The 13,783-nt window shown below is 36.8% G+C and overlaps 1 protein-coding gene across 2 annotated transcripts in view; it reads right to left on the bottom strand.

Annotated features, from left to right (window-relative positions):
* The window catches only part of LOC105283321 (disheveled-associated activator of morphogenesis 1), a 54,665-nt gene that overhangs the window by 32,680 nt on the left and 8,202 nt on the right, over positions 1–13,783 (bottom strand). Inside the window, exons 1-2 of one of the 2 annotated variants that reach the window (XM_011345971.3) lie at positions 9,587–13,519; positions 8,953–9,331 (exon numbers count right to left, since the gene is read on the bottom strand). The exons of the other annotated variant lie outside the window; for it this stretch is intronic. The gene's annotated coding sequence lies outside the window, so the exon portion shown is untranslated. Of the gene's footprint in view, positions 1–8,952; positions 9,332–9,586; positions 13,520–13,783 lie in introns of those variants that run through there. 2 annotated transcript variants of the gene reach the window in all.

The following is a 13,783-nucleotide window of genomic DNA, read 5'->3' as shown; positions in this document are numbered from 1 at the left end:
ACAAAATTATTATAAAAATGAAATGCATGAAAGCTTTTAGGACGTCTTTATTAAAAAAATTATTAACAAAACAGTTTACTAAAGAGACGTTGGTCACGATAAATGCACTTGTAAAAGCATAAAAACTCTTTGATCAATTTTCTCGTCGAGCTCGCCGCCCGTTTGTCATGCCTATCCCTGCAACGCGCGAAATACTAGAAAATTGGAAAATGACAACGGACAACAGCGCCGTGGAAGAACGCGACGAATACACATAAGTGCATTTTCCACATCGTCCTAATCGGTGTCAACTATTGCTGCACGTATCGACCTACTGAGGAAGACCCGTTACGCGATATCTTCGTCTCCTTTCCGCCGCGGCCGATATCATCCTCCCCGTCTCGCTTTCGACTTTTGGTACGCTGACGACGTCCGGCGTGGTAGCCGGCGGACGATTTAACATTGTCGTGTGTCTGAGTAGATGGAACGTTAAGACAGATTGATATTATCGCACAGCTGGACGCAAGACGCAGGTCGTGAAAGTGCAGCAAGCTCTCCGGGCGCTCCGGGTAACTTTGTTCCATTTTCACGTTTGAGTACGGTAAATTACTTTCTGTCAGTAAATTACAGTCTGTCAAGAAGGAACGCGACCGGTATGATTTTTGTTCCTTCTTGAAAATCTTATTGTTAAAGAATCTCATTAATCCATGAATGTCACGAGATCTGAAAGTAGTTTGTGATAACGCTGTCTTTGTATTGTTGCTGTCCTTACATTGTTGACTATTGTCTTATTTCTGGCAAGAGTTAGATGTTAGGTTTTGTCGAAATAATTAATAATTAATACTTTACTAATGGTTTATTAATGATTATTGATTAAACAATTCAACTTGCGTATCATCATTCACGGCTGCATTATTATATTATTATATTCATATCGTGTAATTATTATATTCACATATTATATATGTAATTACATTTATTACTTATTCTACTCGTATAATTTTTATATCATATATTCAATGTCACCAATTTTTATAATAAATAATTTAAGAATTGCTATTTTCTTTTCACGGAAATGTATGTACTTAAATGTAATTTTACTTGACAAGTTTTCAAATCTTGAGGTCGTTTTATATTATTTTACATTATTTATAAGAGCAACATTCGTATACCTATCAACTTCTAAAATATAAATTTTCTAAAGAGCCTAACTCGTTCCTATTTATATACCCGCGTTGGGGTCAACCATTTAAATATTCACATGTCGTTTCTAGAGTATCGGTCGTCCATATTACACGTCCCGTTAAGTGTCATTGCGTCTACTCTCTAACGTAAGCTCCGCTATAGATAGAACCCACACTATGGTACGCCGGCTCGTCTAGTATTCAGCGTGGATGCGCTCGCAGCTGCGTAAGCTCATTCATGGATTATTTTGCCATTCCGTTCTCGTTCGTCCGTGGCGTACCGGTTCCTAATTTCACGACGCATCCAAGCGTCCTCGGAGGCCTCTTCACGCTTTACGCGCGTGCTCTTGGCGTATTTTTCGCGCTTCTTAACTGCGGCCATATCCGAGATCCAACGAGTTCGGAATGAATACTGGCGTTCTCAAACAAGTATGTCAGCAATTGTCAGAGCTTGCAATACACGGGTGTAGTATATGCTGTTAGACACGGGTTTCCTTTATTCCTCTTTTAAAGAGAGGCTTTTTCAGTTTCAGTAACAGGTGTGATCATCATCAGCGGATCAGCAGAGCGTTGAATATTAGCTTGAAATTATATGTATAAAGTCCATTATAATTATATGTAATGATAGAACTAGATTCTATATGCAAACATAAGTTTAAAGTGGATTCTAACGAAAGTATAAAGAATAAAATATTTTCATACAAATCCTGACAACTTTACACCGTACGTAGTGAACATAAAGTAGTTTATAAATCCAATAAGTCATGCCATTTTCCGGTAAATAACTAGATAATTTATATATTAAGCAATATTAATATAAATTTATATATCAAACATGAGTTTTAACATATTAAGTACTATATTAAAAAATGTAATAATTATCTATTATTATCTTTATTAAAAAATATCATATATATTTGATAATATTTATATATTAAAAAACTTACATATTTTAATAACATTTAGTTACAAATTTCTAATTTAATTTAGTTTTCTATTTACCGCGGTCTTAGAAATACCTTCCTTTTCGGTTATTAAATTAAGCCATAAAATTTCATGCTCAAAAATTCTCAAATTATGATATCTAAAATCTCTATGATTCCCTAAAAAGACAGACAGAAATACTGTCTATATATGCCTTTTTTAGAACACATTAGATAGTCGACGTTCATTAATGTCACGAGAAAAGGCTAGAAAGATCTATCGAATGTGCTACGAATGAGCGACCTTCTCAGAAATCGACACGCCTCGCGTACACCTGCTGCTCGGCACAAATCGTGGCACACTGACCCGACGTGTGTTTAGAATAAATTTAGTGGCCGACAGTGCCGCACGCACACACGTGTTAACGGTGCTGTGGTCTGATATGGGAGACGCATTTTAATTCGCTAGGTGCGGAGTGGAGGCGACCGAGCATAAAGAAGGCGGCTAATTGTGGCTTCCTGGCACGTAAATGGACGGACGTTTGTCATGAATAACAGCGCCGCCTCACAACGATCTATCGGTTCGATTCGGTTCGATCTTATCGGCTATATGTTTTCCTCAAAATTTGTCAAGATATGTGACGTGTGTATACGTTTCACACGTAACAGACAAGTCTTATATGTTATTTTTGTATCTTTCTATTATAAATTAACAAAAATCTATTATAAATTAACAAAAAATAAACATTTTTCTATACATATTGAGAAACTAATTAAAGTCAATCTTTTCTGACGTCTAGTTTCATGCGTCTAGTTAAGGGCTAAAACAATTTTTTATATTTTGACATCAATTATCTTACAATTCTCGAAAAGTGTAATGGATAAAAATTAGAGCAAGTATGAAAATTGTCGAAAGTGCGAAAATGTAAAAAGAAAATGTGGAAAATATGAATAATGTAGTGCGATGAAATTCGCACTACATTATTCATATTTTCCACATTTTCTTTTTACATTTTCGCACTTTCGACAATTTTCATACTTGCTCTAATTTTTATCCATTACACTTTTCGAGAATTGTAAGATAATTGATGTCAAAATATAAAAAATTGTTTTAGCCCTTAACTAGACGCATGAAACTAGACGTCAGAAAAGATTGACTTTAATTAGTTTCTCAATATGTATAGAAAAATGTTTATTTTTTGTTAATAAACTGTATAAGTAATAAATAACAATACGCCCACTTGTGCGATTTTGTCAGTGCGCCTACTTAAGGGGTAAAATTATTTAAAATAAATCTATATGTATAGCAAGAATGCCACTGACATCAAGGCAGACATTCATAGATTACCACCAATTTATCTACCAAACGCGCGTTCTAACAAGTTCTTCCCGCGAGCGCGAGGTCTTCGGCGCTATCGCGATTGCGAGACCCGTTTTATCATCGATATCAAAATTTTTCTCGCAAAAGTGAACCAACGATACCAGCCTCTCGTAACACTTCTCCCATTGCCTAGATCAGGGATTGCGCAACTCGATCGTGTGCGTGTAGACTCGTTTCTTCCGCGCGTTTGCGTATCGAACCAACCACGCTCGCGCACGTGCAATCTCCTTATCGGCGAAGTATGAAGTATGCCGAAAGAGCGTAGGTGCAACGAACCAGCTCCGGCTATTGGCGGCTCCCGCGGGCGAGGAACGCTATATCGCGGGGCGAGTCCGCCAATGAGGATAACACGGCGATCGCTAACTCGCGTGATCGCGGCGAATTCGCGGCCGTTCGCTCTCTTATCATCGACGTCCGCTCTAATCGGCCGCGTTCGACGGCCTATCTATCGTCTCCCGCCATCGTCGCCGGTGCAAAAAGCGGAGAAGAAAAAAAAACAGGCGCGCTCGAGAGAGCAGCGAGTGTGCTCTCATGCATGAAATCTGCAACGAGTGGTCCGAACACAATCCAGAATGCAACAAGAGCGCCGAAAAACTCGGCATACTTGGGATCGGATCCGATCGAGGCTTACTTAATGCAATACACAACGAGCGGCAGAAATGCCGGGCGGTCCCACTGACCCAGTACCGCGAATAAGAAGCGCGAAGAAGCGCATTTGTACGAACCACACCTAGAGGTCTGCCGCGGACTCTTCCTCTTCATCTGCATCGAGTAACTTAACAGTTAATTCATGCGTATGCCATCGACCCGATTAGCGCTTTGCATATAAGGCAGGTAGTTAGAAAGAGACGAAGAGTGAGTTAAACTACAGTTAAAGATAAGCGACATTGGTAGAAACGGGCCTTAATCGGATATATCCGTGGTAATTATTTAGATTAACGGAACAACCTCGAATGACCTTGACCTTGACATATGTTGTCACGGTCACCCTCCTGAGTGACTTTCAAAAGGTTTTAGCCGTCGCTCATTGTTTATTAAAAAGTTATTAACAAAAGAAGTTTCGAAAATATAGTAGTTATTTTGAATATTGAAAGACATAAACGACGAATATGACCGAAGGAAGGAAAGTGATTTAACCTAACCTAATCTAATCTAGCCTGGTTAGGTTAGGTTAGGTTATATTTTCCGAAACTGGAGCCCGGACACATATACGCTCGTTTTTCAGCCCGCCAGAATCCGTGCCGTGTACCAGGTGATCAAAATCTATACGGTGAAATCTGTAACACCGGCTCCAGCGGGGGGAGGGGCAAAGCCCCTCCCCCCCGCCCTCCCGCGAAGCGGGCTGAAAACGAGCGTATGTGTCCGGGGCTCCAGTTTCGGAAAATATAACCTAACCCAAACCTATTTCTGATTTAAAGGTAAAATTCCATCAAATATACTCTTTCGTAAACGTATATGATATCGTAAAATTATGCTCTATTCATTAAACTTTTTTGTTAATAACTTTTTAACAAACAACGAGCGACGGGTGAAACCTAGTGCGGGTTATTCGGGAAGGTGACTTTTGTAATATATGTCAAACTCAAGTCCTTGCTTCGCGTGAACAGGTGAAAATTCGTGCAAAATCATTAAACTTCTTTTGTTAATAACTTTTTACTAAACAATGAGCGACGGCTAAAATCTTTTGAAGGTCACTCAGGAGGGTGACCTCTATAATATATGTCAAGGTCAAGGTCATCCGAGGTTGCTCCGTTAAACTAAATAATTACCATATCCGTTTGTTACTTGGTACTTGATTAGATATTTTTCTCAGTGCAGCATCCGTCCTTTAGAAGTACACGTATACGCTGAGTCGCGCGCCTGGTAGTGTGCGTGAGCTCACACTACCACTCACTACCAGGCCCGCGATTCACAGACACATTATGGCTAGCAAATCTGTTTAGCTTTTGCCGCCAATCTGCTATCAGATTATGTCCACTAATTGGGTTGCATTTCTGTTACTATTTTGCTAACGGTGTTCAGGACAGACAAAACCAGCGTCAAATTTGTGGCGTTTCTGCTAACAGAATTTGTAGCAGCTCTGACGAAATCTATTTTCAACAGATTTGGCTATTGGGTATGTGTAGTTATAGTAATATCGTAATATTGTATCATAATGTTATAATAATAGTGTCATATAATTATTGCTGGAATAATATTATCTAATTATCTATTTATGCTGGCCAAAGTAAGTTTGTTCTTATCAACGTTTTCAGAACATTCATACTTGCGTCGCGACTTATGTGATTTGATGCTTTCGCACTTCTCAAAATAATTTTGACCGGATAGAAATACCTTCGAAGTGAATTTTATTGGGAAGACAGATTTAATTAGATTTAATTAGAATTTCATTGTATATTCTCCCTGCATCTTTTTCTTATAAGGTTTCTTATAAAATGTTAAACCTATCATTTTCTTTTGCGATTTATGCGAATCCGCAAAGCGCGTTAGTGCCACGCCTAGAGATCTTCCGCAGACTTTTCTTGTTTAGATTATGCATCCAGAGCTAATCTGATGGCGCAATTGCCATTAACCGGATTAATACTTTGATTACTCTATTTATGCCGACCGTAAATTTGTTCTTATCAACTTTTCAAAGTCACAGCCGTATATATTAGATTTTATGTAACTTAAGCCTTCCGCATTACTTAAAAACTTCCTAGCGAGTAGAAATAATTTAAAAATAGATTTTATTGAAGCTAAAAACGGTTTCATAACAGTCAGTATTTTACTACATATCTCATATCATCAATTTTTTATAAAATATTAAATCTGTATCATTCATTCTTTCTTTCTTTATTCTTTGCATTAAAATTTCGGTAGTATTGATGATTGAAATTACATTGAAAAGATTAAGACAAATTAGAGGATAAACATTTGTTCGAAAAGACGATAAAGTATTATACCTACGAATATGTTTTAATATTTTTAGTAAAACTTAATAAAACTGCTATAAATAATAATAAACAATGCTATAAATATTAAAAGAAAAAATAATAGATAAAAATAACATTATATTATACTCATGTTTAAGAATAAAAAATAAAATTAATCAAGTTTTACGAAAGATCTTTATAATAATCTTCATGATAACTGTGTCCCTTAACGGATTAAAATTTATCAAACTGCAAAATTTCTCGCCGAGGTTGAGAGTTAGCCGCGTGTGAAACACAATTTATTTAACTCGATCGCTGTTTCATACTTGACACGCATCATGAAACTTAATGTAGTCCATTTTAATGACATGCTGTCGGAGAAATTTATAGGATTAGGCATATTACGGTCGATTTAGATTTAATTGATAGTGATTACTCCGTAGCAGACATATGACACTTCATGAAGATTGATTACGATAAGAGGACTGCTCGGACTCGCGGGATCACCAAAATCATTGCACCATAGAAAAATAGCCGGTGCTTCGATTTTTATTTGTTCACTCGTCTGTAATTACTAGGCGTGTCCCATTTGCATGCATGTTGCGTGCACCACAGTTAATGTTACTGATTTATGATATTGTCGATATCGTAAGCACAAATCCTTATATATAGGATACGTCCTGTTTAGTGCAGCTCTGACATAATAATTCATGCAGTTATGGAGCAATAACAAGCTTTCAAGGAAATTCAGTGTATTTGAAATTCTATGTAGTTAAATGCATAAAATAATTTGTATAAAATATACTTATTTTTTAATTTACATTATTATTATTTAAATATTATATACAATAGTTATTATATCACAACAACAAGTACAATTACATTATACATTTTAAATTATATTTATTCTTTGATTATTTATTAAATGAAAAAATTAATTTATTTATTAATTATATAAATATTCTGTTCAGATAGTAATAAAAATGTAAACGTTTTCGTAAAATATGATATATCTATATTCATAAACAGTCGCTTTTTATCTTTTAATCTAAATTGAGTCAAGAGCATCTCGAAAAAGTCAACGATCATTGATCGCGTGAAGCTCCCACCTGTCACTTGATCCGCCTCGACTGATGATTTAATTAACAGCGTCCCGGTATCAAGGGCCGATATCCGGTGTACGATTACGCTTCTGCACCATCGCTTCGAGAATATTAGTATTACTTTACCTCTCCCAAAAAGCTAACATAAGACGCTAAGTACACTTAACCATAAAAAAACTTTTTCTACCAGAATGATGTCAGAAAGTTGCACTAATTATGAATAAACGTAATTATTAACTTATTATATTACATTTACCACCAATATGATTATAATACAAATCTCAAATAAGATCAAATAGTCATATAAGATATTTTTAATATTTTATTTACAAAATATACGCCTTTCCATTTAATTACTACTAATTACCATTTTAAAAGTATTTATTTCTCATAATAATTTTAAGTATTTACAATTAGTAAATTTAAAACTGCTTGCTCTCTCGTTTACAAGCTGAAGTCCGGAGACCCTTCAAGTTTCTCAAACAGATTCTATTCCCTCCGACAAAGCAGCACGAGAGTCTTGGCAAGTGTTCAAGCATTCAGTATTCGTTGCATGATTCGCGACCGTCTCGTTCTTCGCGACATTTGCGCGCCCGCCTGCGGTTGTACTCAAGATTTTCCAAGATCGAGGTCGGTCGAAAGTATGACAAAAAAGGAAGCAGAATCACGGGAAATTTCAATTACATCGTTGTTTGGTCTGTCCAATTTATGATCGCGTTGAAAGGAGCAGAAAAGTATATATTGTATGCTTGGTGTCTAGAAAACGAAAGCTCTTTTTAATTAACAGATAGCGACGCGCTGCATTATGCAGCTCGCGCTCGTTGGCGCTATTAGTGCGCGCTGATAATTACACATCTCGCGGAAATAAGTTTCCGCCATGGTAAATATTCCTTGACGCGAAAAACGCGCCTGTCCGCAGAAGGCCGTCTTTTGCAATTAGGAAATATGATGGTTATATAATCGCTAATTATACAACTCGTGTAATGGTAGTAGATAGAGAAAAGATTCAAGTGTAGCATAAACTTGTGTATGTGTGTGTTCTAATTAATAGTTAATATGTATTAAGTTAACAAATTATAAAAGTTTTAGTACCTAGAAAGTTAATAGCAGTCGTGAAACGGTAATGATTACAACTTCCGGGCATCCAACTTTTAATAAAATAGCTGATAAAATTAATTAGTGATTATAAAAATAAATAAAAATTAAATCAATAAAAATTAGTTGGTGATTATAAAAATAGAAATTAAAATCTATATCGTACTTTTCTTTGATCATGTATGTGTGCGTGGCATATAAACGTAGTTAGATATTACAAGATAAAATATGATGGTTAACTGTATCATTAATGGCAAATCCAACGACGGCGATGAAAGGATTGGTTATTTCCGTCTGACAATTGCCGACTGCCCAGCGCGTAATATTCGTTTATATTAGAAAATAGCCGCGTTAAACTGTTCGCGCACTTACGCATCAAACGTCGCCCTTCGACGAACTCGCGGGGAGATGCAACGTCCTCTTGCCAGACAGCATCCAGATCCCGATGCGAGAAATTCTCTTAGCACTGCACGTTTGCTATAATTACGTCAACACATCAGATTTACGCCTGCTCCATGTGTCACTTTAAACCATGCTCGAACCCCAGTTGCAGATTTTGAGCCGCCGAACATCATGTGCTCCAGATTGTCAGAAACGCGATCGCGCGTTTTAAATCACTTTCTTTTCCACAGTGCAACTTTCCTTTTTAACACACTAAAGTTTGACCAAACACTTTTCGTAAACGATTAATAGTGCTCGAGCTGGATTGAAGAGTTATTTGACTTTTGGTTAAAGTTATTTAATATTTACTCTAAAAATTAATATTAATTTATGTCATTAATACTTTAATTAGATATATGACAACGACGTTATTCGTACTAATATTCATTGATTTGATCGACACCTGTTACATATGAACAATGGCATTCCTTAATTAAGGACATTCATTAAAAGTTAGTAACTCAATGTTCATCGAGTAAGACTCGATTCAGGAGTTCTCAGTGAAGACCCCAACACATTCCGCATCACAAACACAGTATAACACCTTTTCCATTCCAATATTTACCTTCCATCCCAAGCACACTTATCACTGCACATCTTACTCGCTCAACGTGGCGCGGCGGAACTGAACGATCACTTTCGACGAACAATTCGCGATTAATGGTCAGAACGTTTACATGTTCGGATGCGGACGTTCGTTTGCGGATGCTAGTATCGCAACTGATGCTCCGCGTGTTTCCGCAGATTTTTCTCGACCATTTCACGGACCCACGTGGCGAGTCGAAACGGAACGAAGTCCTCGAGCGAGGAAATTTTGCCTGCGTCACGCACGTATTGTATACATGCGTATGCGCACTCGCGCTTGCCTCTGCTTCCTGAGCACGTGTCACGTGGTCTTTTGAGCCCGGCTCAGAAGGGTCGGAAGCGATAGCGGGACCATTGTCGTCGGTACTGCCGATGCTGCGCTCGTGCACAGTAATCGTCGACGAAGGGTAGTTCCCGACACGGCAGAGGGGGGAGGCTAGACCCTCGCACTGTGGCTAAACATCTGTCCAAGTATCCCCCACCACAATGCATGTCGTCACCCACCCCATTGCCTATTCGGAGATGGGTTATATTTCTTTTTTTTTGTACCTTGTGAAGTCTGGTTGGATGTATATTTAATACAGCAGATTCATATTTCTGTTAATAATGTTTGCAAAGGCCTTGGGATTCGCCTTTGTTATCCTGGATTCGTTTGATTTGTAGCTTCCTATTGAATGATATTTTGGAGCAAGGATTGAAGGGAATTCATATATATTTTTGTAGCCCAAATATAGTGTCATTTGTAACCCAGATGCATTTCTTGAATGAAAATTTATATATTTATTCTCATATTTTAACTATAGTTCAAGCAAACACTCATATTGTTGCATAGAACTCTTTTGATTTTTTATTTTGAATAGGAAATTTATGTTTTTCTTCAATTTTTATTCGGTTTTCTACTTTGTGGAACAATTTTATAATTATAAATTTTATAGTATTAACATCTTCTAATCATTTTTTAAATTAAAATTTTTTTTATTATTCAAACATCACAATTAATCCTGATAATAAAATTAAATGTAAAGTAAAAGATCACAAAAAATTTGCGAGCGTTTATAAAACCTTCAGACTGAATTTCGAGAAACGCTATTTGATGCACGATTAGAAAATATTCTAAGAATGTTCTAATTTGCGATTGCGTTATTGAAATTGCAGCGATTGACTTCTTGGCACGTAGTGGCGCGCCTATCGTTGAATCTCTCTTAATAAACCGTGAAACAATTCTAATTACAAGACGCTGTACGTTGTATGCGCTTGTAGTCGCAGCTAAGTTACAACACGGGGTGTGGTGAAGCATTGAATTAGCATTGTATTTCCGATGTACATCCGACATGTACACAACGCGCGACGACGACGCTTTTACCCTGCGCTCTTTTAACTCCGCGTGTCGATTTACATCACAATGTGACACAATGCACGTGCAATTCAAGGGAGCGATATGTGGCGTCTAGTTACGGATAAATTTTAAGTCATAACAAAAGCGCATTATTAAAATATGTGCCGCCCGCTGAGCGTCTCCGTTCTGTACGCGATTGCACATTGTGTACAGAAAAAGTGTATAAACTGGTTTACGCGATGATGCTCGTTACAGAAATGTCCGAGTGTCCTCTTATTAAATTTCATTCAACCACAAGATTTGAACACGAGATATTGCTGGCAAGTTAATTTACTCGATTGAAAAATATGCTTACTAAAATCGCCAAAATACTCTTTTATACTCTTTGTAGATAAAAATTCTTAAAATTCTTCAAGAAAAATTTAAATTTAAAAAATCGAGAGAATTTTTATAATAACGATTCTATGGAAATGTGGGCGATGCACGATTCCATGTATTAGTAATGATTAGTAGTGATATTAGTAATGGAAATAATTGATACAAGATCCCAGTTTATTATAAGTTATTATCAACAATAATGTGTTCTTATTAAATATCATAAACGTGGGCGATTAAAAATTTCACATAATTAGCACAATTTAACAGTGATAAGAAATCATTGTTACCAACTTTCCATCTGAAAGAATATCCTCGTTCATACAATAATAATGTCTATTCCTCATCCTCATCAAGGATCTTTCAGACATATACACGCATCAAACGTCAACATATTTATATACATGTACCGTTACGAGAAAGTTTCAAGATCGCGTCGCGGACGTCGCGAGTTGCTCGAAACTTCAAGACAAACTTCGCAGACGCCGTCGTCGTTCTGCGTTAGAATCGTGACGCAAAATCACGACCATCTCGTTTCGCCGTCTTAATTGCTGCCAATTGCTGTCAATTGGCGCGGCGATTCTGCCGTCCTCGCGGCGCTGTAATTTGCGGACTCGCGATGATACTCGCGCGTTACGAGTACACTGGCGCGAAATAGTCGGTCCCGCCTTTCCGCGGCAATTCCACGAGCGAGCACGATTAGTTGATCGTAATCAATCTTCATTCTCAATCTCCGTAAGATGCGCGTGCATTGTAAGTCATGGCAAACGGTATCAATGAGTCTAAATCGGTGCTGTCCAACGCGATCCTGTGAATTTCTCCAGTAATTGCGTCGTGAATGAAATGTCACTGAAACGAATCACATCTCAAATCATTTTACTGTCACGTATCTAACGTGATGCGATGATCGTGCGTAGTGCTCGACAGCTGTGATCTACCTCGATCGCGCGGTGCTTTCCTTTCTCCTCGACGCGATCGTATAATGATTATTCGTCAAGCCAGAAAAGAGATGACGAATTATGTGGTTGCTGTAATTTTTTATGCACTTGTGATTTTCACCGATCCAAATTAAGAACGTCATTTCGGAAGGAAACTTATCTAAAGTGAAAGGCAATTTTATCATCGTCTCTGAAAAAGGAGACGTTTGTTTATCTTTAAATAAGAGAGCATTAAAATATTCTTCGGTTATATTTAGAAATATCAGCTATGATTTGTCTGTTCTGTTTTCTCTGTTTTAAGAGTTTCACTTCAAACAAAACTAGAGTATGAGATTCTCGCTCTGAGATATATTGTTTTTAAATATTAAGAGAACACACACATATTTGAATATTTTTATTAAAAACATAAAACATAATTTATCCATACTTTTTTAACTCGGACTAAGAATACCATTTCAAGTAAACCTAAAAGAGAATCTTATATTAGTATTCTTTTCAAATATCATATTATATATCAAATATTATATTTTCACATATTATAAATATCAATTATTATATAGTTCTCTTCAAATATTAAAACATTTAAAGTTTTCTTGATTAAGATCCCAAATAAAGTTCAAGAATAATAATTATATTTTGGAACCTGATTCGCCTATTCGGCTTCTTATTCTTATTCTGTAAATGTATTTTATGTATGTATACATATTACACGAAACATCGAAATCTCTTATTCTCAAACATTACATTGCATTCTATTTTTCTTTCTCGCTAACCCACGATATCGCTGAATGCACATGCATTCTTCTCACGTTGCATCTGTTTCTGGATACGCTTTGGAATGTTCTGCCAACTCTTTTGGAATAAATGACGTTATTGTTCCGTCTTTATGATTATAACATCTAAATTTTTCAGTCGCGCACGTTCGTATGCGCGCATGCAATATTCTGACGTGCAGACGTGTCTACTGCTCTCTGACTCACACGAAAGCGAAACACTTATAGGTGCATCGCGTTAAGATTTGTCCTTAGGGCGTACACATTACGACATTATGGGGAAGAGTCATAGGGCGCTGCGGGCACGCGACGGGCTGCAATCGATATCCAGCATGAATGAATCACGATCCTCCTATTTACATCGACCTTAACCTTTTGATGAGGCATCAAGGCCAACTTGTGTGTATTATTATGGTAATTGTACATTATCGTAAAATATATCTATTGTGTCTAGAAATAATTTAATTGCATTCTGTGTCCATTAAAACTATTAAAAACTTATTAAACTTAAGGTGATCCTGGAGTTGCTAGTGAACTATTTTTTCACTATAGCGATGGTAATTGCAGTTTCGAAAATTCTCTTTATTGCTTGTGCAGAATAAAAAATCCTTGTCCACAAATGAAGTATAGATAGAAAGAAAGTCCGCTCTACAGGACTTTATATTCAAAATGGAAAAAAGTTAAAAACTTGCATTTGTCTTTTCTAACTTTTTTCCATTTTGAATATAAAGTCCTGTAGAGCGGACTTTTTTTCT

Source organism: Ooceraea biroi, chromosome 1 (assembly GCF_003672135.1).
Source record: "Ooceraea biroi isolate clonal line C1 chromosome 1, Obir_v5.4, whole genome shotgun sequence".
NCBI classification, from domain to species: Eukaryota; Metazoa; Arthropoda; class Insecta; order Hymenoptera; family Formicidae; genus Ooceraea; species Ooceraea biroi.
The sequence above is the reverse complement of the archived record's forward strand: the minus strand, read 5'-3'. Positions and strand labels throughout refer to the sequence as shown.